Genomic DNA, 23,339 nt, shown 5'->3' on the forward strand with positions numbered 1-23,339 from the left:
GTCCAAAAATTGTGATGACTTGATTTCCCTTGCACATCATAATGAACTTAGTTTGCTTTTGGGTTATGAAGAAATGAAACGTATAACTAAGCATATTCTAGAATATAACCTTGAGAAATTCCTCGATATTGATCTAGAAGAAATTTTTATGTATTGTGCGGTGAATTGCATTGAAAATCCTTATATTGCCAATTACATAAAGAAAACAAAACAAATAGAAGATGAAGAGAATACTAATGAAAGGGAAGAGGCTTCCCAACATCCTCCTATTATTTCTTATGATGAATCAGGTAATGAGGAGGAGCCTTCTATTCAACCAATCTCATTAATAAGGAGCTCAAAAAAGAGGGTTAAACCCACACATGATGTGAAGAAGAAAAAGAAAAGACGGAGGAGCAAAGGTAGAAAGGTATCCCTCCCAAATGATGTTGCTCCTATTACTCATTGTGATGATGATAATTGCTATACTATTGGTGCTATCCATACTATTAATGATGAGAGTGATTATGCTTATGATATGAAAAGGCCCAAGATTTGGGATGCTATGTTTGATGAGAATGACATGTTTGAGAATATATTTGATGCAATTAATGTTTGTCCCAAGCTTGGGGATGCTATGTTTAATGAAGATGATATTTTTAGCCTCCCAAGTTTTGATGAGCAAATTTGTTATGATGATAGCATGCCTCCTACTTATGATGATTATATTGATGAAAGTGGGTTTGGAAGAGTGTCAACTTTAGGAAGTAATGATCCCACTATTTTGGAGGATGTTGAATCTTATTGTGATAATTATGAAAGTGGATCTGGAGAGGTCATGACTTTATTTAGTAATGATTCCACTATCTTGGAAGAGGTTTCAATTGATTATGATGAGAACAAAGTTGCTACTTATGATGATTATTGTGATGATACTTATGCTATAAAAAGTAGCGATGATTATATTTATAAAACTTGTCATGATTATGATTACCCTTTTTCTGAACATTACCCTTTTAATGTGGAAACAATTTATAGTATTCGAGTTTCTTATGATACTCCCACTATTCTGAATGAGAATTTTTTTGCTTATGTGGAGAGTAATAAAATTTCTATGCTTGTAGATCATGAAAAGAATGCTTTAGGTGCTGGTTATATTGTTGAATTCATTCATGATGCTACTGAAAATTATTATGAGGGAGGAATATATGCTTGTAGGAATTGCAATAATATCAAGTTTCCTCTCTATGTGCTTAAAGTTTTGAAGTTATGCTTGTTTTGCCTTCCTATGCTAGTTGATTATTGTTCGCATAAGTTGTTTGCTCACAAAATCCCTATGCATAGGAAGTGTGTTAGACTTAAATGTGCTAGTCATATTCTTCACGATGCTCTCTTTATGTTCCAATTCTTATCTTTTATGTGAGCATCATTGAAATCATCATGCCTAGCTAGGGGTGTTAAACGTTAGCGCTTGTTGGGAGGCAACCCAATTTTATTTTTGTTCCTTACTTTTTGTTCCTGTTTAGTAATAAATAAAACATCTAGCCTCTGGTTATATGTGGTTATATGTTTTAATTAGTGTTTGTGCCAAGTAGAACCTTTGGGAAGACTTGGGCGAAGTCTTTATGAGCATGCTGTAAAAAACAGAAACTTTAGCGCTCACGAGATGTGCTGCCATTTTTTACTGGAGAGTGATTTTAGGTTGGTTCTTTTTGCAGATGATTAATAGATAAATTCTTCACTTCCACCAATTTATTTAAGAATTTTTGGAGTTCCATAAGTATATGTTTGATACAGATTACTACAGACTGTTCTGTTTTTACAGATTCTGTTTTCATTGTGTTGTTTGCTTATTTTGATGAATCTATGAGTAGTATCGGAAGGTATGAACCATAGAGAAGTTGAAATACAGTAGATATTACACCAATATGAATTTATAATGAGTTCACAACAGTACCTAAGTGGTGGTTTTATTTTCTTATACTAACGAAGCTTACGAGTTTTCTGTTGAGTTTTGTGTTGTGAAGTTTTCAAGTTTTGGGTAAAGATTCGATGGACTATGGAATAAGGAGTGGCAAGAGCCTAAGCTTGGGGATTCCCAAGGCACCCCAAGACAATATTCAAGGACAACCAAGAGCCTAAGCTTGGGGATGCCCCGGAAGGCATCCCCTCTTTCGTCTTCGATCATCGGTAACTTTACTTGGAGCTATATTTTTATTCACCACACGATATGTGTTTTGCTTGGAGTGTCATTTTATTTTGTTTTGCTTGCTGTTTGAATAAAATATCAAGATCTGAAATTCTTAAATGAGAGAGAATCTTCACATAGTTACATAATTATTTAACTACTCATTGATCTTCACTTATATCTTTTTGGAGTAGCTTGTCATTTACTCGTGTGCTTCACTTATATCCTATGAGTAAATAGTTGAATGAGCGAATATCATAAATCTGAAATTATATATGCTTCATATGCTTATCCCATGGGGAGTAATGACTTCACATATAAGAAGTAGAGGTAGTAAATTTATTGAAGGTTAGCAGACATTGTATTGGTCACTTGAACAATTCATGAAAGAATATTGAGGGAAGAGAGATTTCACATATAAATATACTATCTTGGACATCTTTTATGACTGTGAGCACTCATTAAAATATGACATGCTAAAAGGTTTATGTTGGACAAGGAAGACAACGTAATGGGTTATGTTTTCTTATATTGTCATGGATCAGTCAACATGCTGAGCTTGCCTTTCTACCTCATGCTAGCCAATTCTTTGCACCAAGTAGAGATACTACTTGTGCTTCCAAACATCCCTTAAACTAGTATTGCCATGAGAGTCCACCATACCTACCTATGGATTGAGTAAGATCCTTCAAGTAAGTTTTCATTGGTGCATGCAATAAAAATTGCTCTCTAAATATGTATGATCTATTAGTGTGGAGAAAAATTGCTCTCTCACATGATCACACCTTAGTACTCTTTGGGTGTTAATCACATAGCGATGTGAACTAGATTATTGACTCTAGTAAAACCATTTGGGTATTAGTCACATGGCGATGTGAACTAATCCCATAGTGATGTGAACTATTGGTGTTAAATCACATGGCGATGTGAACTAGATTATTGACTATAGTGCAAGTGGGAGACTGAAGGAAATATGCCCTAGAGGCAATAATAAAGTTGTTATTTATATTTCCTTATACCATGATAAATGTTTATTATTCATGCTAGAATTCTATTGACCGGAAACTTGATACATGTGTGAATACATAGACAAAACAAAGTGACCCTAGTATGCCTCTACTAGACTAGCTCGTTAATCAAAGATGGTTAAGTTTCCTAACCATAGACATGTGTTGTCAATTGATGAACGGGATCACATCATTAGAGAATGATATAATGGACAAGACCAATCCGTTAGCTTAGCATAATGATCGTTTAGTTTTATTGCTATTGCTTTCTTCATGACTTATACATGTTCCTCTGACTATGAGATTATGCAACTCCTGAATACCGGAGGAACACTTTGTGTGCTATCAAACGTCACAACGTAACTGGGTGATTATAAAGATGCTCTACAGGTGTCTCCGAAGGTTTTTGTTGGGTTGGCATAGATGAGGGAGAAATATCGTTATCCGGACTATCTACCATGTTTTTTTACTATTGTCAAAGTAACAAAGGCTGCTACTGCATGTATATTACTGGGAATAAACTGAATGTTATCTATAATAGCTAAATAGTTGATCCCCACTATCTGATTTCTCTGCCCTCTCGTGTGTCCACGTCATCTTAATTTTTTCGGCCGTTTGATTTACCAGATGTGGCCAAGATCTGTGACGAAGAGTTGCCCCCAACCCCCGTTCGCTCGTCGTCCCTCCCGTTCGGCTACGCCCCCACAGAAGTGGAAGCGAAGCTTTTCTCCCACCGAAACGTCAGCGATGGAATCCCTTCTCATGATCTGGTCACCCCGACTTCCACCTCCATCTCTTTTTCTCCAAACGACACAAATCCCTTGGGGCGATGGACGCAGCTGAGCCCAGCCTCCTCTAGGCTTCGCGCCCACGATCGGGATGAGAACTGGCGGCTACGGCGGCGACGGCGGGGCAAAGGCACGATTGCAAGACCATCGATTTGGAGGATGGGTACGTGGGACTTATCTGAAAGGTCGAGCCTATCGATTTTAATTGTTACTCTGATACCTTCAGTAGGTGATCGCCGTTGCTAAGGCTGCTCTTTTCTGGCTAGATTGTCAGGATGGATCATCATCGGCAGGTAAGGTGTGGACATTGAGATGATCCGGATGGATCAATCAAATACATATGGATCAATCAATTATCTGTATCCTTCCTCCTTCTATTGGTATTGGATTTATTTTCATGATTCATTGGGTGTTATTGGCAACATCTCCAATGTCTCCACCATAAAGAACTCTATCTCTGTGTGAAGGACAAGTTCCCCTACTAGCACTGAATACATCGCCCATGAGCAGGTTAATCCTCGATTACATATACTATGAATTGATCTTGCCCATGAGCAGGTTAATCCCCGATTATATATAATAAATTGATCTCATCCTGCCATTAATTTGCTTCATTCATCTCTTTTTCCACTTATAAAAATTATAAGCTTACAAAATTTGGAATTCCGATCTACAAGTGGTTCTCAGAATCTGCTGTAGCAATAAGCAATAAGCAAAGTGCTTGTCGCTTTCTACCAGCAAGCACGATGCATCTCAGTCTCAGCCTCTCTCAGGTACAAAGAAGTAATGCCTTTACTTTTTTGTCGGGTGACCACCATCACTTGAGTTGTACCGACATGACCGGCTGCCTCCAACCAATCTACATTTTATGACGACCAACTACTGCTGGATTATTGGGTGTTTATAGTGTTTTAACTGGTTATGTCAGTTTTTTTAATCGTTGATTGGTTATCTTCAGTGCACTTCTCTTCTAGCATCAGTCAAGTTTGAGGAGCTTTTCCACTCATGGTTTACTCTAATTTGTTCATTAGTAGCTATCCTCTCATGGTTTACTCTGAATTTTTTGCAAGGTGCTTGATGGAAGGATCATCTAAGCAAACATTTTGTTCTTTTGTACCATGGTTTCAAGGTGGAATTAGAATATAATTTCTGCACAAGCCTCGGATTCCTTGATGTTTTGCAAATATATGGAACACATAGATTCATGATGAAGCGTACACATGGAGAATTTGCTTTAGGAGAGGACTGTGTGCTGTCAGAAGTTGTGATAATCAAGTGTTAGAGATGGCAAGAACATGTGGACCATTATGCATGCACCAATAAAATGCAGTTATACATATACTTTAGTATTTTGTAATCTGTTATGCAAACAAGAAACCTCTTGAAAAAGAATCTAATTTGTACGTACCTTGAGATTCTAGAGATTGTTGTTTAACACTGAATTTACAATTGTTGTTCTGCAAGAGAGTGTGCTGGAGAATAGCTTGTGCTATATCTACTTCAAATTTTTTTGACTTGAAGTACTAAAGATGATGTCCTTTCATATAGGTTCATAATTCTCACAATACTCTTATATTATCCCATTATTACTGTTGTACTGTGTCTTCCTTATATGGAATACATCTCATGCCTTACAGGATTGGTTTGGTGCTTCAGAGTGACAAATGTTTCCGATGTTCCATTGTAACTATATTGGAGAGAAACATGATGGCACCTTGACAATTGAGGTATTCGCCGAGCTCTTCTCTACGGTTAAAAGTGCTTCCCTTACATTACATAATTTGTGGAGAAATCGTACTACTTTTCCTTTGGCCATAAATTGCTTATTTCATATTACATACTTTTTAAAGAAATTTTGGTGTTGTATTGGCTCGCTTGCCTTTCCATTTGAACAATTTTCTTCTGCTGGTCCTATCTCAAAGCATCTTCATATATTTGTACAAAAATGAAGCTATTCAACATTTTAAATATAAATACCAGTATTCCGTTGTAACTTCAATTGATGTCATATTTCATTTTTCATTTAGCCAGGTGCACTTACTATGAAGCTACATATAAAAGGAGAAAGTCCCACAGCAACATGCGGGGTATCATCTAGTATTTACAAAAGGGAGGACACACTACTATCAAGAATGTGAGGGTAGAGCAAACAACAAAAGTTTCAACAGTCTACTTGCTTATGTGATGAAGGCTACAAATGAAGCAAATATGCCCTAGAGGCAATAATAAAGTTGTTATTTATATTTTCTTATATCATGATAAATGTTTATTATTCATGCTAGAATTGTATTGACTGGAAACTTGATACATCTGTGAATACATAGACAAAACAAAGTGTCCCTAGTATGCCTCTACTAGACTAGCTCGTTAATCAAAGATGGTTAAGTTTCATAACCATAGACATGTGTTGTCATTTGATGAACGGGATCACGTCATTAGGAGAATGATGTGATGGACAAGACCCATCCGTTAGCTTAGGGTAATGATCATATAGTTTTATTGCTATTGCTTTCTTCATGACTTATACATATTCCTCTGTCTATGAGATTATGCAACTCCCGAATACCGGAGGAACTCATTGTGTGCTGTCAAACGTCACAACGTAACTGGGTGATTATAAAGATGCTCTACAGGTGTCTCCGATGGTGTTTGTTGAGTTGGCATAGATCAAGATTAGGATTTGTCACTCCGTGTATCGGAGAGGTATCTCTGGGCCCTCTCGGTAATGCTCATCACTATAAGCCTTGCAAGCAATGTGACTAATGAGTTAGTTGCAGGATGATGCATTGCAGAACGAGTAAATAGACTTGCCGGTGACGAGATTGAACTAGGTATGATGATACCGACGATCGAATCTCGGGCAAGTAACATACCGATGACAAAGGGAACAATGTATGTTGTTATGCGGTTTGACCGATAAAGATCTTCGTAGAATATGTAGGAACCAATATGAGCATCTAGGTTCTGCTATTGGTTATTCACCAGAGATGTGTCTTGGTCATGTCTACATAGTTCTCAAACCCGTAGGGTCCGCACGCTTAACGTTCGATGACGATTTGTATTATGAGTTATGTTATTTGATGACCGAAGTTCGTTCAGAGTCCCGGATTAGATCACGGACATGACGAGGAGTCTCGAAATGGTCGAGAAATAAATATTGATATATTGGACGATATTATTCGGACACCGGATGAGTTCCGAGGGGTACCAGATAATCGGAATGCCGGAGGGTTATCGGAACACCCCGGGGGAACTAATGGGCCTTCATGGGCCTTAGTAGGAAGAGAGGAAGGGCCACAAGGGGCTGGCCCCCCCTTGGGTCCGAATTGGACTAGGGGAAGGGGGCGGCGCCCCCCTTTCCTTTCTTTCCCTTCCCTCTCTCCCTTCCTTCTTCCCCCTCTTCCTTATGTGGAAACCTACTAGGACTTGGAGTCCTAGTAGGATTCCCCTCTCCTAGTGCGCCCTAGGAGGGCCGACCGGCCTCCCCTCCCCTCCTTTATATACGGGGGCAGGGGGGCACCCTAGGACACACAAGTTTCTCTTATCCGTGTGTGGTGCCCCCTCCACAGTTACACACCTCGGTCATATCGTCGTAGTGCTTAGGCGAAGCCCTGCGCCAGTAACTTCATCATCACCGTTGCCACACCGTCGTGCTGGCAGAACTCTCCCTCGGCCTCAACTAGATCAAGAGTTCGAGGGACGTCATTGAGCTGAATGTGTGCTGATCGCGGAGGTGCCGTACATTCGGTACTTGGATCGGTTGGATCGCGAAGACGTTCGACTACATCAACTGCGTTACTAAAGGCTTTCGCTTTCGGTCTACGAGGGTACACGAACACACTCTCCCTACTCGTTGCTATGCATCTCCTAGATGGATCTTGCGTGATCGTAGGTAAAAGTTTTGAAATACTGCGTTCCCCAACAACAAAAGCACTAATAAAATGCTTCTTGGTAGCCGACACTCTAAAGCTTAAGTTTGCAAAGTCAGTGTTGAATCTTTGCTTTCAGGATGAGATGGAAGGGGGATGCTCCTGAAGTGATTATTGTTGCGCTCCTTCCACATGCTCCGGGGAGCTACCAGGAATATGTCCATGATCATTTTTTAGGTTGCGCCTTTTTCATTTGACCGACAAGTTCAAGCATGTTATCATGTATAGTCCAGTTAATGTCTAGGATTCTCCAACATTCCTTGCTGAATCTGCAGTGAAAGAATAAGTGCTCCACTGTTTCTTTTATATGCTCTCCACCTTGTCCTCAGTGTTGTAGTGCCTTCTTTTGAGCATGTTTCTAGTGTTGAGGCGGCCAGGCAACAAAAGCCAACCAAACACCATGATCTTGGGTTTGCTTTTGGATTTCCACAGCCACTTAAATGCCTCGTGCGCCACAACTTCTCTTAAATAAAAGTTGTAGTATGCAGTGGTCCGAAAGGTTGCTGGTTCCCAGATGTAAAGCGAGACATCATGAGTTTGATCAGAGATGGTAGTGTTGATCATCTCAGTTTGCATTTGCTTTATCTCATCATGGGCTTATACAGATAAAGGGAGATGGAAGATCTCCTGCAAGTCAGCAGCGAGGAGGAATTCTTTGACCAAAGCATCCTCGACTGTGGTGAATGCGTATGATCTAGGAAAGGATTCTGAGAGTATCAATTGGTTCCACAAGTCCTTGCAAACGAGCGCCGATGTGCCATGGTGATTTTGAACTTTCGTGATGCCTCAAAAAATTGTCATGAGTTGAATCAGATCGAGCCACTAGAATGAGCCACAGGGGCTCCGTTGCGTGTGGCACCGAGGTGTTGTAGTAAGTTTACGATATCAATCTCACCCAAGGTATGTCATGCATGTTGTAGAACTTAAGAAGACATTTCAGCAGGAGAGCATCATTTTGAACTGTTAGGTTAATGACTCCAAGTCCACCATTCTTTTTGGGGCGTTACACCATATCCCATGTAGCTAGAGAATTACATTCATCACCATTCACACCCCATGACGCACCCTTCTTTTTTTCTGCCGGACTCTCCCCTTCCCGCTCGGTTTCCCGTCGCAGCGGGACATTTCTCACCGGAGCACTCTGCTTTAAAACCAGATGACGCCCACCCCACCCTCTTACGTTGCAATAGGATGATTTTTTCTTCATATTTACAATATATATAATGGGTTAAACTAACACATACTATTGCCACAAAACAACAAATAACTATAGAGATCATTCTCAAAGGTCCATTCAACTTTGCGAATGCACGCAATAAATGTCACCTTTTCTAGGGTTTCTAATTGTGTCGCAATAGGTGCCAATATTTTTCTCCATTTCTCATATCTTGCATCTATTTAGAGTATGCAACACCTTCGGTTCAACATGTCAATGTCATGATGAAACAACATGATATGTCCCTTTAATTCTGCAACTAGATGAGATGAAAAAAACATGTACACACCAACGTGGGAGGAGAGTGGCAACCTGAACATATTTCTAGTCACCAATAAGCTCCACCTCCAGCCCACACACCATTCATTGCTAAGAAGGGATACTTGTCGTTCTTCTCTTCCTCGTCCTTCCCTACATTTTCTACTCCTAACCTTTTTGTGCAACCCATTTCGTTGGCTCCAACCAGCACCACGTTAACGTCAATGCGTTTGTCATTGACGCCTCATCTTCCTCCTCCTCCTTGCTCGCTATCTTTAGTTCTCGTTCCTCTTTATTTCCCAGAATACTCTTCTTTTCTTTTTTTGCTTTATTTTCTTGAAAACTCTTTCCTTCTCCAACAGCATGGACCACTTGACTATTTTAGTTCTTTTTCCGTCTTATTCTTGAACACTCTTTCTTTCTACTATAACATGAACTACCTGGCCAATGTAGTGTCGTGTTGTACTCACTCACGAACGTTTCGGCAACCGTGAGTGTGTGGACATCATCCAGAGCATGGTCGTCATCCATCTTGATGAATGCTTGGTCATCCATGTCATTAGCGCATGGTGGCCATTGTCCATGTTGGCAAGCGGTGCTCGGCCATGTTGCTAAGAGCCTGTTGACCGTCCTTGCCTGCGAAAATAAATCGTGGAGGCGAAAATAAACCATGGAGGAGAAAATAACCCATGCATATTGATGAGTGATATTTTTACACTCATCCACCCTTGTTTAAACCGAGATATTTTATTTAAAAAGAGATATTCGCTCTGATATTGCTACTAATGACTAATGAATGCAAAGGATTCCACATATCTTATGTTTGATGTGTTTCCACAGGAAATGGGCTGGAAAGGAAAGAATCACGTTGGAATATGCAAGGGAATGGAAATGAAGAAAGAAGAAATCACCAGGAGGCGCACCTACGAAGACAGGGCAAAAGACGGCGTTTCATACAGGCACAAGCGCCCGTATGGTGTGGAAACCGAGGCAGATCGTCTACCTGGACAACTTTTATAAAGGGGACCCCATCGAAATGTCAACATGGGAGTGTCGACAGAAGCCAGAGCATCATCATCTTCATCCACAAACCCTAGCCACCATCATTTCCATCTCCATAGCCACCATCACCACCATAGTGCTTCCTCATCTAGTTCATACTTGTAATCGTGCATCGCATAAGGCATCCATTGTAAGACATATTTGCAATCAATCAATTTTAGAGATGTGTTCTTTAATGTTTTCTTTCCGTGATCTGATCTTCATGTGTGAGTAGTTCGGTAAGGTATGGGTTGAGGAATAGGCCTTGCAACCCTCTGTATTTGTTGTGGGGATTAATGGAAGGGCTTTGAATTAGCATCTCGTATGTGTGAAATAAAATTGTTTCGTATATGTCTCTTGTCTCATCCGCTATCTTCATCCCTGCGGGTACCCAGGATCATGGAGATCGAGCACCGCTGAGGCTAGGAGCATGGAGAACGTGAAGTATTATACCGAACACCGGTGATAGTAAGGTTAGGTAGGGTAAGACGGGTCCAATCCTTGGGAATTCATGAGGTGTGGTCATTAAACGCCCAAAGCTCTTGTCTGATTTTATTATCTTAGTTACCGAGGCAACCCCGCACGACGGATAGGGCCTGCGATAGGACAATTGTCTTGATGCAGGAGTCGTGCCGGTCAAGATGTTATTTGGACACATCCCCAATTTTGGTTCGTAACAAGCGCATTGTCAGATTCAGGGTTCCGCAGACTCTTAAGAGGTTTGAACTCTGGGGTGCGTGCAAAGTACTCTCTCTTCCGAATCTACCTGCTCAACGATCCCATGGCCTAGCTCGACGAACCCAAAGACACATCCGTGACATTTTGGGCCGAACGATTTTTTTTTTCTGTCATACTTATGACACTTCTATGACAATAATTGTGACAAAACACGGTATCATCATAGATGTGGTGGGGTCCTACTTCTATGACAAAAAATCATGACAGAAAATGGGCTTTTCGTCCTGGGCGGGCCGGAGACGCAGCTGCATGACATTCTTTGGGCCGTCCATGACGGAAAAAACCATGGTAGAAGCGAGGGTGAGGAAAATATCAAGGTGTTCCCGGTTACGGTGGGTGGTCGGGGCCGAGCGATGCACGTATCTCTCGTACACGCACGCGCGTGGGTGCGAGGCGTTGGGCTCTAACTGAAACCGAGTGATTGCACTGTAGGCTACGCGTTACTGAACCCGAGCGATCGATCGATGGCTGTTAACTGAACCCGACCGAGCGATTCCTTCGCTACTGCTGCTAACTGAAGCCGATCGATGCTGCCTCTGGATGAACAGTGAGCGTTGCTGGGGGGTTTGGATGAATAGGACCCCGTGGTGTTGCCTCTGGATGAACAGTGAGCGTTGCTGGGGGGTTTGGATGAACAGTTCCTGGCGGGGGTGGATGAACAGGACCCCGTGGTGTTGCCTTTGGATGAACAGGACCTCGATCGATCGAGCCGGTTGGGGCTGGATGAACAGGACCCCGTGGAGGGCAGGATGAACAGGACCACCCCGTGGAGGGCAGGATGAACAGTAGATGGTGGAGGGCTGGATGAACAGTAGCCCGTGGAGGGGTGGTTGAACAGGAGCCCGTGGAGAGGGCTGGTTGAACAGTAGCCGGTGGAGTAGCGCGTGGTGGAGGCTAGATGAACAGGAGCCCGTGGATGAACAATCGCAGGTGGAGGCTGGAGGAGGTCGACGATGGATGAACAATAGGCCATGGAGGCTGGAGGTGGTCGACGGTGGAGATGAACAGTATCCCGTGGAGTCCCGTTTTGCGGTACGCCACACCCCTCCCGATGAACAGGACCCCCGTTTCGACCGTAGCGCTCCAACACAAGTCCGTTTCCTCCGTTTTGCGGTACGCCACACCCCTCCTGATCAACAGGACCCCCGTTTCGACCGTAGGAGGTCCGTTTCCTCCGTTTTGCGGTATGCCAGACCCCTCCCGATGAACAGGATCCCGTTTCGAACGTGGCCGGTCGAACAGAAGGCCGTTTCCTCTGTTCTGCGGTACGCCAGGCCTCGTTTCCATCGGCTGTTCCGTCCAAGCCCTCCCGATGAACACGACGACGCATTCTGTTCCGACCCAGCCGGTTGGCTCCCCATGAACACGACGACGACGCTGTTTCTCCGTTCCGACCCAGCCATGTACACAAGCCCTGGCCGTACGTACGTGCGAGTAGGTGTTCGAGACCCCGCCCGAATGTACGTACGTGGCCGTATTTACTTTATTGCACCCTGGCCGCTGTACGTACGTGTACATGCTACGTGCACACCTCTACTACGACATGTGCGCGCCTCTACATCGACCAGTATGTACGTCCACGTTCGCGACCAGAATGACAACGCTACGTATGCTTCGACCAGGTGGGTCCCGACTGTCAGGCACTTCCTTGCGTGCGAAGATGTAGCTGGTGGGTCCCAGCAGTCAGGGGGGCGAATCGTTTTTTTTCCCGGACGCACTTCCTTGCGTGCGAAGATGTAGCTGGTGGGTCCTAGCAGTCAGGGGGAAACGTTTTTTTCATGAAATACGGTGGCCCGTCTGATGGATCCCCGCTGTCAAGTGGAGGAATAATTATTTTGTGCGTAATAAGGAGGCACTTCCTTGCTGCGGCCGTGGACCCAGCTATCAGCCTCTCCACGTACAATACTCTTCCAATGGAAGTCGGTTGTTGACCACATTGACCACGCCGCGCCGATAGCACCAAGGCGGTGGACGACGGCGAGGCCTAGGAAGGGGACGACGCGGAGCTAGGGAAGACGCGGCAGTTGATGCCCACGCGGAGAGGAGTACGAGGGTTCACTGGTTCGGCTGCGGTGTGAGGCTGCCGTCACCGCAGAATAACAGGGGGTGTGGGTGAGTAGAGGGATGGCCTGGCCAGCAGTGGGAGTAGTAGGGGGGCAGTGAGGCCTCCGCGTCATCGCAGTCGGCCATGGGAGGCAGGAGCACGACGCACGACCGATGCTGGTTTGGGCGGCTGGAGCAAGAAGACCAGAGGTTGAAGAAGCTGTCGGGGAACGTAGAAGAAATTCAAAATTTTCTACGCATCACCAAGATCAATCTATGGAGTTTACTAGCAACGAGAGGGAAGGAGTGCATCTACATACCCTTGTAGATCGCGAGCGGAAGCGTTCAAGAGAACGGGGTTGATGGAGTCGTACTCGCCGTGATCCAAATCACCGATGATCCTAGCGCCGAACGGACGGCGCCTCCGTGTTCAACACACGTACGGAGCAGCGACGTCTCCTCCTTCTTGATCCAGCAAGGGGGGAGAAGAGGTTGATGGAGATCCAGCAGCACGACGGCGTGGTGGTGGAAGTAGCCGGATCCCGGCAGGGCTTTGCCAAGCGCAAGCGGGGAGGAGGAGGTGTCACGGGAGGGAGAGGGAGGCGCCAGGGCTTAGATGATGCTGCCCTCCCTTCCCCCCACTATATATAGGGCCAAGGGAGAGAGGGGGGGGGGGGGCGCAGCCTTGCCCCTTCCTCCAAGGAAGGGTGCGGCCAGGGAGGAGTCCTTCCCCCCCAAGGCACCTCGGAGGTGCCTTCCCCCTTTAGGACTCTCCCTTTTGCTTATCTCTTGGCGCATGGGCCTCTTGGGGCTGGTGCCCTTGGCCCATATAGGCCAAGGCGCACCCCCTACAGCCCATGTGCCCCCCGGGGCTGGTGGACCCCCTTGGTGGACCCCCGGACCCCTTTCGGCACTCCAGGTACAATACCGATAAAGTGCGAAACTTTTCCGGCGACCAAAATAAGACTTCCCATATATAAATCTTTACCTCCGGACCATTCCGGAACTCCTCGTGACGTCCGGGATCTCATCCGGGACTCCGAACAACTTTCGGGTTACCGCATACTAATATCTCTATAACCCTAGCGTCACCGAACCTTAAGTGTGTAGACCCTACGGGTTCGGGAGACATGCAGACATGACCGAGACGACTCTCCGGTCAATAACCAACAGCGGGATCTGGATACCCATGTTGGCTCCCACATGCTCCTCGATGATCTCATCGGATGAACCACGATGTCGAGGATTCAATCAATCCCGTATACAATTCCCTTTGTCTATCGGTATGTTACTTGCCCGAGATTCGATCGTCGGTATCCCTATACCTTGTTCAATCTCGTTACCGGCAAGTCTCTTTACTCGTTCCGTAACTCACATCATCCCGTGATCAACTCCTTGGTCACATTGTGCACATTATGATGATGTCCTACCGAGTGGGCCCAGAGATACCTCTCCGTTTACACGGAGTGACAAATCCCAGTCTCGATTCGTGCCAACCCAACAGACACTTTCGGAGATACCTGTAGTGCACCTTTATAGCCACCCAGTTACGTTGTGACGTTTGGTACACCCAAAGCATTCCTACGGTATCCGGGAGTTGCACAATCTCATGGTCTAAGGAACTGATACTTGACATTAGAAAAGCTCTGAGCAAACGAACTACACGATCTTGTGCTAGGCTTAGGATTGGGTCTTGTCCATCACATCATTCTCCTAATGATGTGATCCCGTTATCAACGACATCCAATGTCCATGGTCAGGAAACCGTAACCATCTATTGATCAACGAGCTAGTCAACTAGAGGCTTACTAGGGACATGGTGTTGTCTATGTATCCACACATGTATCTGAGTTTCCTATTAATACAATTCTAGCATGGATAATAAACGATTATCATGAACAAGGAAATATAATAATAACCTATTTATTATTGCCTCTAGGGCATATTTCCAACAGTCTCCCACTTGCACTAGAGTCAATAATCTAGTTCACATCACCATGTGATTAACACTCACTGGTCACATCACCATGTGACCAACATCTAAAGAGTTTACTAGAGTCAACAATCTAGTTCACATCACTATGTGATTAACACTCAATGTGTTCTGGTTTGATCATGTTATGCTTGTGAGAGAGGTTATTAGTCAACGGGTCTGAACCTTTCAGAACCGTGTGCTTTACGAATATCTATGTCATCTTGTGGATGCTACCACGCGGAGCCATTTCAAATAATTGCTCTACTATACGAATCCGGTTTACTACTCAGAGTCATCCGGATTAGTGTCAAAGTTCGCATCGAGGTAACCCTTTACGACGAACTCCTTTTCACCTCCATAATCGAGAAAATTCCTTAGTCCACTAGATACTAAGGATATGTTCGACCGCTGTCATGTGATCCATTCCCGGATCACTATTGTACCCCTTGACCAACTCATGGCAAGGCACACTTCATGTGCGGTACACAGCATAGCATACTGTAGAGCCTACGTCTAAAGCATAGGGGACGACCTTCGTCCTTTCTCTCTCTTCTGCTGTGGTCAGGTCTTGAGTCTTACTCAATACTCACACCTTGTAACACAGCCAAGAACTCCTTCTTTGCTGATCTATTTTGAACTCTTTCAAAATCATGTCAAGGTGTGCGTTCTTTGAAAGTATCATCGGCGTCTTGATCTATCTCTATAGATCTTGATGCCCAATATGTAAGCAGCTTTATCCAGGTCTTCCTTTGAAAAACTCCTTTCAAACAACCCTTTATGCTTTCCAGAAATTTTACATCATTTCGGATCAACAATATGTCATTCACATATACTTATCAGAAATGTTGTAGCGCTCCCACTCACTTTATTGTAAATACAAGTTTCTAACAAACTTTGTATAAACCCAAAAACTTTGATCACTCCATCAAAGCGTATATTCTGACTCCGAGATGCTTGCTCTAATCCATGGAAGGATCGCTGGAGCTAGCATACCTTTTAGCATCCTTAGGATCGACAAAACCTTTCTGATTGTATCACATACAACCTTTCCTTACGAAAACTGGCAAGGAAACTTGTTTTGACATCCATCTGCCAGATTTCATAAATGCAGCTAATGCTAACATGATTCCGACGACTTAAGCATCGCTACGGATGAGAAAATCTCATCGTAGTCAACTCCTTGAACTTGTGAAAATACTCTTTGCCACAAGTCGAGCTTCATAGACGGTAACATTACCGTCCATGTCCGTCTTCTTCTTAAAGATCCATTTATCTCGGATTTCATGGCTTCTAACCATTTGTCGGAATATGGGCCCACCATCGCTTCTCCATAGCTCATAGGTTCATCGTTGTCCAACAACATGACTTCCAAGACAGGATCATGTACTACTCTGAAGTATTACGCATCCACGTCGTCCTACGATGTTTGGTGGTGACTTGATCCGAAGTTTCATGATCACTATCATAAGCTTCCACTTCAATTGGTGTAGGTGCCACAGGAACAACTTCCTGTGCCCTGCTACACACTAGTTGAAGTGACGGTTCAATAACCTTATCAAGTCTCCACCATCCTCCCACTCAATTCTTTCGAGAGAAACTTTTCCTCGAGAAAGGACCCGTTTCTAGAAGCAATTACTTTTGCTTCCAGATCTGAAATAGGAGGTATACCCAACTGTTTTGGGTTTTCTATGAAGATGCATTTATCCGCTTTGGGTTCGAGCTTATCAGCCTGAAACTTTTTCACATAAGCATCGCAGCCCCAAACTTTTAAGAAACGACAACTTAGGTTTCTCTAAACGGTGTCGTCTCAACGGAATTGCGTGGTGCCCCTTTTAAAGTGAATGCGGTTGTCTCTAATGCCTAACCCATAAACGATAGTGGTAATTCGATAAGAGACATCATGGTATGCACCATATCCAATAGGGTGCAGTTATGATGTTCGGACACACCATCACACTATGGTGTTCCAGGCGGTATTAATTGTGAAACACTTTCCACAATGTCTTAATTGTGTGCCAAACTCGTAACTCAGATACTCATCTCTATGATCATATCACAGACATTTTATCCTCTTGTCACGACGATCTTCAACTTCACTCTGAAATTACTTGAACCTTTCAATAATTCAGACTTGTGTTTCATCAAGTAAATACACTCAGCATCTACTCAAATCATCTGTGAAGTAAGAACATAACGATATCCACTGCATGCCTCAGCACTCATTGGACTGCACACATCAAAATGTATTACATCCAACAAGTTGCTCTCTTGTTCCATCTTACTGAAAACGAGGACTTTCAGTCATCTTGCCCATGTGGTATGATTTGCATGTCTCAAGTGATTCAAAATCAAGTGAGTCCAAACGATCCATCTGCATGGAGTTTCTTCATGCATATATACCAATAGACATGGTTCGCATGTCTCAATCTTTTCAAAAACGAGTGAGTCCAAAGATCCATCTACATGGAGCTTCTTCATGCGTTCTATACCAATATGACTCAAATGGCAGTGCCACAAGTATGTGGAACTATCACTACTATTTTATATCTTTTGGTACGAACATGTGTATCACTACGATCGAGATTCATTTTAGGTGCAAGACCATTGAAGGTATTATTCAAATAAACAGAGTAACCATTATTCTCCTTAAATGAATAACCGTATTGCGATAAACATAATCCAATCATGCTCAACGCAAACACCAAATCTCGATGGTAGAGGGAGCATGCGATGCTTGATCACATCAACCTCGGAAACACTTCCAACACATATCGTCATCTCACCTTTAGCTAGTCTCCGTTTATTCCGCAGCTTTTATTTCGAGTTACTAACACTTAGCAACCGAACCGGTATCTAATGCCCTAGTGCTGCTAGGAGTACTAGTAAAGTACACATTCATATAACGTATATCCAATATACTTCTGTCGACCTTGCCTGCCTTCTCATCTACCAAATATCTAGGGTAGTACTGCTTCAGTGATCGTTCCCCTCATTACAGAAGCACTTAGTCTCGGGTTTGGGTTCAACCTTGGGATTCTTTACTAGAGCAGCAAATGATTTGCTGTTTCATGAAGTATCCCTTTTGCCCTTGCCCTTCTTAAACTAGTGGTTTTACTAACCATCAACAATTGATGCTCCTTCTTGATTTCTACTCTCGCGGTGTCAAACATCGCGAATAGCTCAAGGATCATCATAACTATCCCTGATATGTTATAGTTCATCACGAAGCTCTACTAGCTTGGTGGCAGTGACTATGGAGAACTATCACTATCTCATCTGGGAGATTAACTCCCACTCGATTCAAGCGATTGTGGTACTCAGACAATCTGAGCACATGCTCAACGATTGAGCTTTTCTCCCTTAGTTTGCAGGCTTAAGAAACTTGTCAGAGGTCTCATACCTCTTGACGTGGGCACTAGTCTGAAATCCCAATTTCAGTCTTCGGAACATCTCATATGTTCTGCGACGTTTCAAAACATCTTTGGTGCCACAATTCTAAACCGTTAGCATTACTCACTGAACTATCACGTAGTCATCAAAACGTGTATGTCAGATGTTTCGCAACATCTACAGACGACGCTGAGGTTCAGCACACCGAGCGGTGCATTAAGGACATAAGCCTTCTGTGCAGCAATGAGGACAATCCTCAGTTCACGGACCCAGTCCGCATAATTGCTACTACCAACTTTCAACTAAATTTTCTCTAGGAACATATCTTAAACAGTAGAACTAAAGCGCAAGCTATGACATAATTTGCAAAGACCTTTTGACTATGTTCATGATAATGAAGTTCATCTGATTATATGAACTCCCACTCAGATAGACATCCCTCTAGTCATCTAAGTGATACATGATCCGAGTCAAACTAGGCCGTGTCCGATCATCACGTGAGACGGACTAGTCATCATCGGTGAACATCTCCATGTTGATCGTATCTACTATACGACTCATGTTCGACCTTTCGGTCTCTTGTGTTCCGAGGCCATGTCTGTACATGCTAGGCTCGTCAAGTCAACCTAAGTGTTTTGCATGTGTTCCGAGGCCATGTCTGTACATGCTAGGCTCGTCAACACCCGTTGTATTCGAACGTTAGAATCTATCACACCCGATCATCACGTGGTGCTTCGAAACAACGAACCTTCGCAACGGTGCACAGTTAGGGGGAACACGTCTCTTGAAATTTTAGTGAGGGATCATCTTATTTAGCTACCGTCGTTCTAAGCAAATAAGATGCATAACATGATAAACATCACATGCAATCAAATAGTGACATGATATGGCCAATATCATTTTGCTCCTTTGATCTCCATCTTCGGGGCACCATGATCATCTTTGTCACCGGCATGACACCATGATCTCCATCATCATGATCTCCATCATTGTGTTTTCATGAAGTTGTCACGCCAACGATTACTTCTACTTCTATGGCTAACGCGCTTAGCAATAAAGTAAAGTAATTTACATGGCGTTATTCAATGACACGCAGGTCATACAAAAAATAAAGACAACTCCTATGGCTCCTGCCGGTTGTCATACTCATCGACATGCAAGTCGTGATTCCTATTACAAGAATATGATCAATCTCATACATCACATATATCATTCATCACATCTTCTGGCCATATCACATCACATAGCACATGCTGCAAAAACAAGTTAGACGTCCTCTAATTGTTGTTGCAAGTTTTACGTGGCTTGTATAGGTTTCTAGCAAGAACGTTTCTTACCTACGCAAAAACCACAACGTGATATGCCAATTTCCATTTACCCTTCATAAGGACCCTTTTCATCGAATCCGATCCGACTAAAGTGGGAGAGACAGACACCCGCTAGCAACCTTATGCAACTAGTGCATGTCAGTCGGTGGAACCTGTCTCACGTAAGTGTACGTGTAAGGTCGGTCCGGGCCGTTTCATCCCACAATGCCGCCGAATCAAGATAAGACTAGTAACGGCAAGTAAATTGACAAAATCGACGCCCACAACTACTTTGTGTTCTACTCGTGCATAGAAACTACGCATAGACCTAGCTCTGATGCCACTGTCGGGGAACGTAGCAGAAATTCAAAATTTTCTTCGCATCACCAAGATCAATCTATGGAGTTTACTAGCAACGAGAGGGAAGGAGTGCATCTACATACCCTTGTAGATCGCGAGCGGAAGCGTTCAAGAGAACGGGGTTGATGGAGTCGTACTCGTCGTGATCCAAATCACCGATGATCCTAGCGCCGAACGGACGGCACCTCCGCGTTCAACACACGTACGGAGCAGCGACGTCTCCTCCTTCTTGATCCAGCAAGGGGGGAGGAGAGGTTGATGGAGATCCAGCAGCACGACGGCGTGGTGGTGGAAGTAGCGGGATCCCGGCAGGGCTTCGCCAAGCGCAAGCGGGGAGGAGGAGGTGTCACGGGAGGGAGAGGGAGGCGCCAGGGCTTAGATATTGCTGCCCTCCCTTCCCCCCACTATATATAGGGCCAAGGGAGAGGGGGGGGGCGCAGCCTTGGCCCTTCCTCCAAGGAAGGGTGCGGCCAGGGAGGAGTCCTTCCCCCCCAAGGCACCTCGGAGGTGCCTTCCCCCTTTAGGACTCTCCCTTTTCTTATCTCTTGGCGCATGGGCCTCTTGGGGCTGGTGCCCTTGGCCCATATAGGCCAAGGCGCACCCCCTACAGCCCATGTGCCCCCCCGGGGCTGGTGGACCCCCTTGGTGGACCCCCGGACCCCTTTCGGCACTCCCGGTACAATACCGATAAAGTGCGAAACTTTTCCGGCGACCAAAATAAGACTTCCCATATATAAATCTTTACCTCCGGACCATTCCGGAACTCCTCGTGACGTCCGGGATCTCATCCGGGACTCCGAACAACTTTCGGGTTACCGCATACTAATATCTCTATAACCCTAGCGTCACCGAACCTTAAGTGTGTAGACCCTACGGGTTCGGGAGACATGCAGACATGACCGAGACGACTCTCCGGTCAATAACCAACAGCGGGATCTGGATACCCATGTTGGCTCCCACATGCTCCTCGATGATCTCATCGGATGAACCACGATGTCGAGGATTCAATCAATCCCGTATACAATTCCCTTTGTCTATCGGTATGTTACTTGCCCGAGATTCGATCGTCGGTATCCCGATACCTTGTTCAATCTCGTTACCGGCAAGTCTCTTTACTCGTTCCGTAACTCACATCATCCCGTGATCAACTCCTTGGTCACATTGTGCACATTATGATGATGTCCTACCGAGTGGGCCCAGAGATACCTCTCCGTTTACACGGAGTGACAAATCCCAGTCTCGATTCGTGCCAACCCAACAGACACTTTCGGAGATACCTGTAGTGCACCTTTATAGCCACCCAGTTACGTTGTGACGTTTGGTACACCCAAAGCATTCCTACGGTATCCGGGAGTTGCACAATCTCATGGTCTAAGGAACTGATACTTGACATTAGAAAAGCTCTGAGCAAACGAACTACACGATCTGTGCTAGGCTTAGGATTGGGTCTTGTCCATCACATCATTCTCCTAATGATGTGATCCCGTTATCAACGACATCCAATGTCCATGGTCAGGAAACCGTAACCATCTATTGATCAACGAGCTAGTCAACTAGAGGCCTACTAGGGACATGGTGTTGTCTATGTATCCACACATGTATCTGAGTTTCCTATTAATACAATTCTAGCATGGATAATAAACGATTATCATGAACAAGGAAATATAATAATAACCTATTTATTATTGCCTCTAGGGCATATTTCCAACAGAAGCACTACGGCCGTTGGATGGACATCGTACGGTCAATGGAGCTAGCATCGTGCATATTGACTAAGTTGACAAAGCCCTCCGTCCCCGTCAACTTAGTAGTGAAGGAAATATGCCCTAGAGGCAATAATAAAGTATTATATATTTCCTTATATCATGATAAATGTTTATTATTCATGCTAGAATTGTATTAACCAGAAATATAATACATGTGTGAATACATAGACAAACAGAGTGTCACTAGTATGCCTCTACTTGACTAGCTCGTTAATCAAAGATGGTTATGTTTCCTAGCCATAGACATGAGTTGTCATTTGATTAACGGGATCACCTCATTAGGAGAATGACGTGATTGACATGACCCATTACGTTAGCTTAGCACCCGATCGTTTAGTATGTTGCTATTGCTTTCTTCATGACTTATACATGTTCCTATGACTATGAGATTATGCAACTCCCATTTACCGGAGGAACACTTTGTGTGCTACCAAACGTCACAACGTAACTGGGTGATTATAAAGGTGCTCTACAGGTGTCTCCAAAGGTACTTGTTGGGTTGGCGTATTTCGAGATTAGGATTTGTCACTCCGATTGTCGGAGAGGTATCTCTGGGCCCACTCGGTAATGCACATCACTATAAGCCTTGCAAGCATTGTGACTAATGAGTTAGTTACGGGATGATGTATTACGGAACGAGTAAAGAGACTTGCCGGTAACGAGATTGAACTAGGTATCGAGATACCGACGATCGAATCTCGGGCAAGTAACATACCGATGACAAAGGGAACAACGTATGTTGTTATGCGGTCTGACCGATAAAGATCTTCGTAGAATATGTGGGAGCCAATATGGGCATCCAGGTCCCGCTATTGGTTATTGACCGGAGAGGTGTCTCGGTCATGTCTACATAGTTCTCGAACCCGAAGGGTCCGCACGCTTAACGTTACGATGACAGTTTTATTGAGTTTTGATGTACCGAAGGAGTTCGGAGTCCCGGATGAGATCGGGGACATGACGAGGAGTCTCGAAATGGCCGAGACGTAAAGATCGATATATTGGACGACTATATTCGGACTTCGGAAAGGTTCCGAGTGATTCGGGTATTTTTCGGAGTACCGGAGAGTTACGGGAATTCGTATTGGGCCTTAATGGGCCATACGGGAAAGGAGAGAAAGACCCCAAAGGGTGGCCGCACCCCTCCCCATGGGCTAGTCCGAATTGGACTAGGGAGGGGGGTGCCCCCTTCCTTCTTTCTCCTTCCCCCTTCCCTTCTCCTACTCCCACAAGGAAAGGAGGAGTCCTACTCCCGGTGGGAGTAGGACTCCCCCCTTTAGCGCGCCTCTTCCCTTGGCCGGCTGCCTCCTCCTTGCTCCTTTATATACGGGGGCAGGGGGGCACCCCATAGACACAA

The 23,339-nt window shown here is 44.3% G+C and overlaps 1 long non-coding RNA gene across 1 annotated transcript; it reads left to right on the forward strand.

The window, feature by feature from the left end:
- Positions 1-3,907: 3,907 nt before the first annotated feature.
- On the forward strand, positions 3,908-6,256 carry LOC123142011 (uncharacterized). The gene is made up of 4 exons (XR_006470494.1): positions 3,908-4,125; positions 4,229-5,510; positions 5,600-5,689; positions 5,990-6,256. It is a non-coding gene; the product is annotated as an uncharacterized lncRNA (long non-coding RNA).
- Positions 6,257-23,339: the final 17,083 nt, after the last annotated feature.

This window comes from Triticum aestivum, chromosome 6D, assembly GCF_018294505.1.
Source record: "Triticum aestivum cultivar Chinese Spring chromosome 6D, IWGSC CS RefSeq v2.1, whole genome shotgun sequence".
Lineage (NCBI taxonomy): Eukaryota > Viridiplantae > Streptophyta > Magnoliopsida > Poales > Poaceae > Triticum > Triticum aestivum.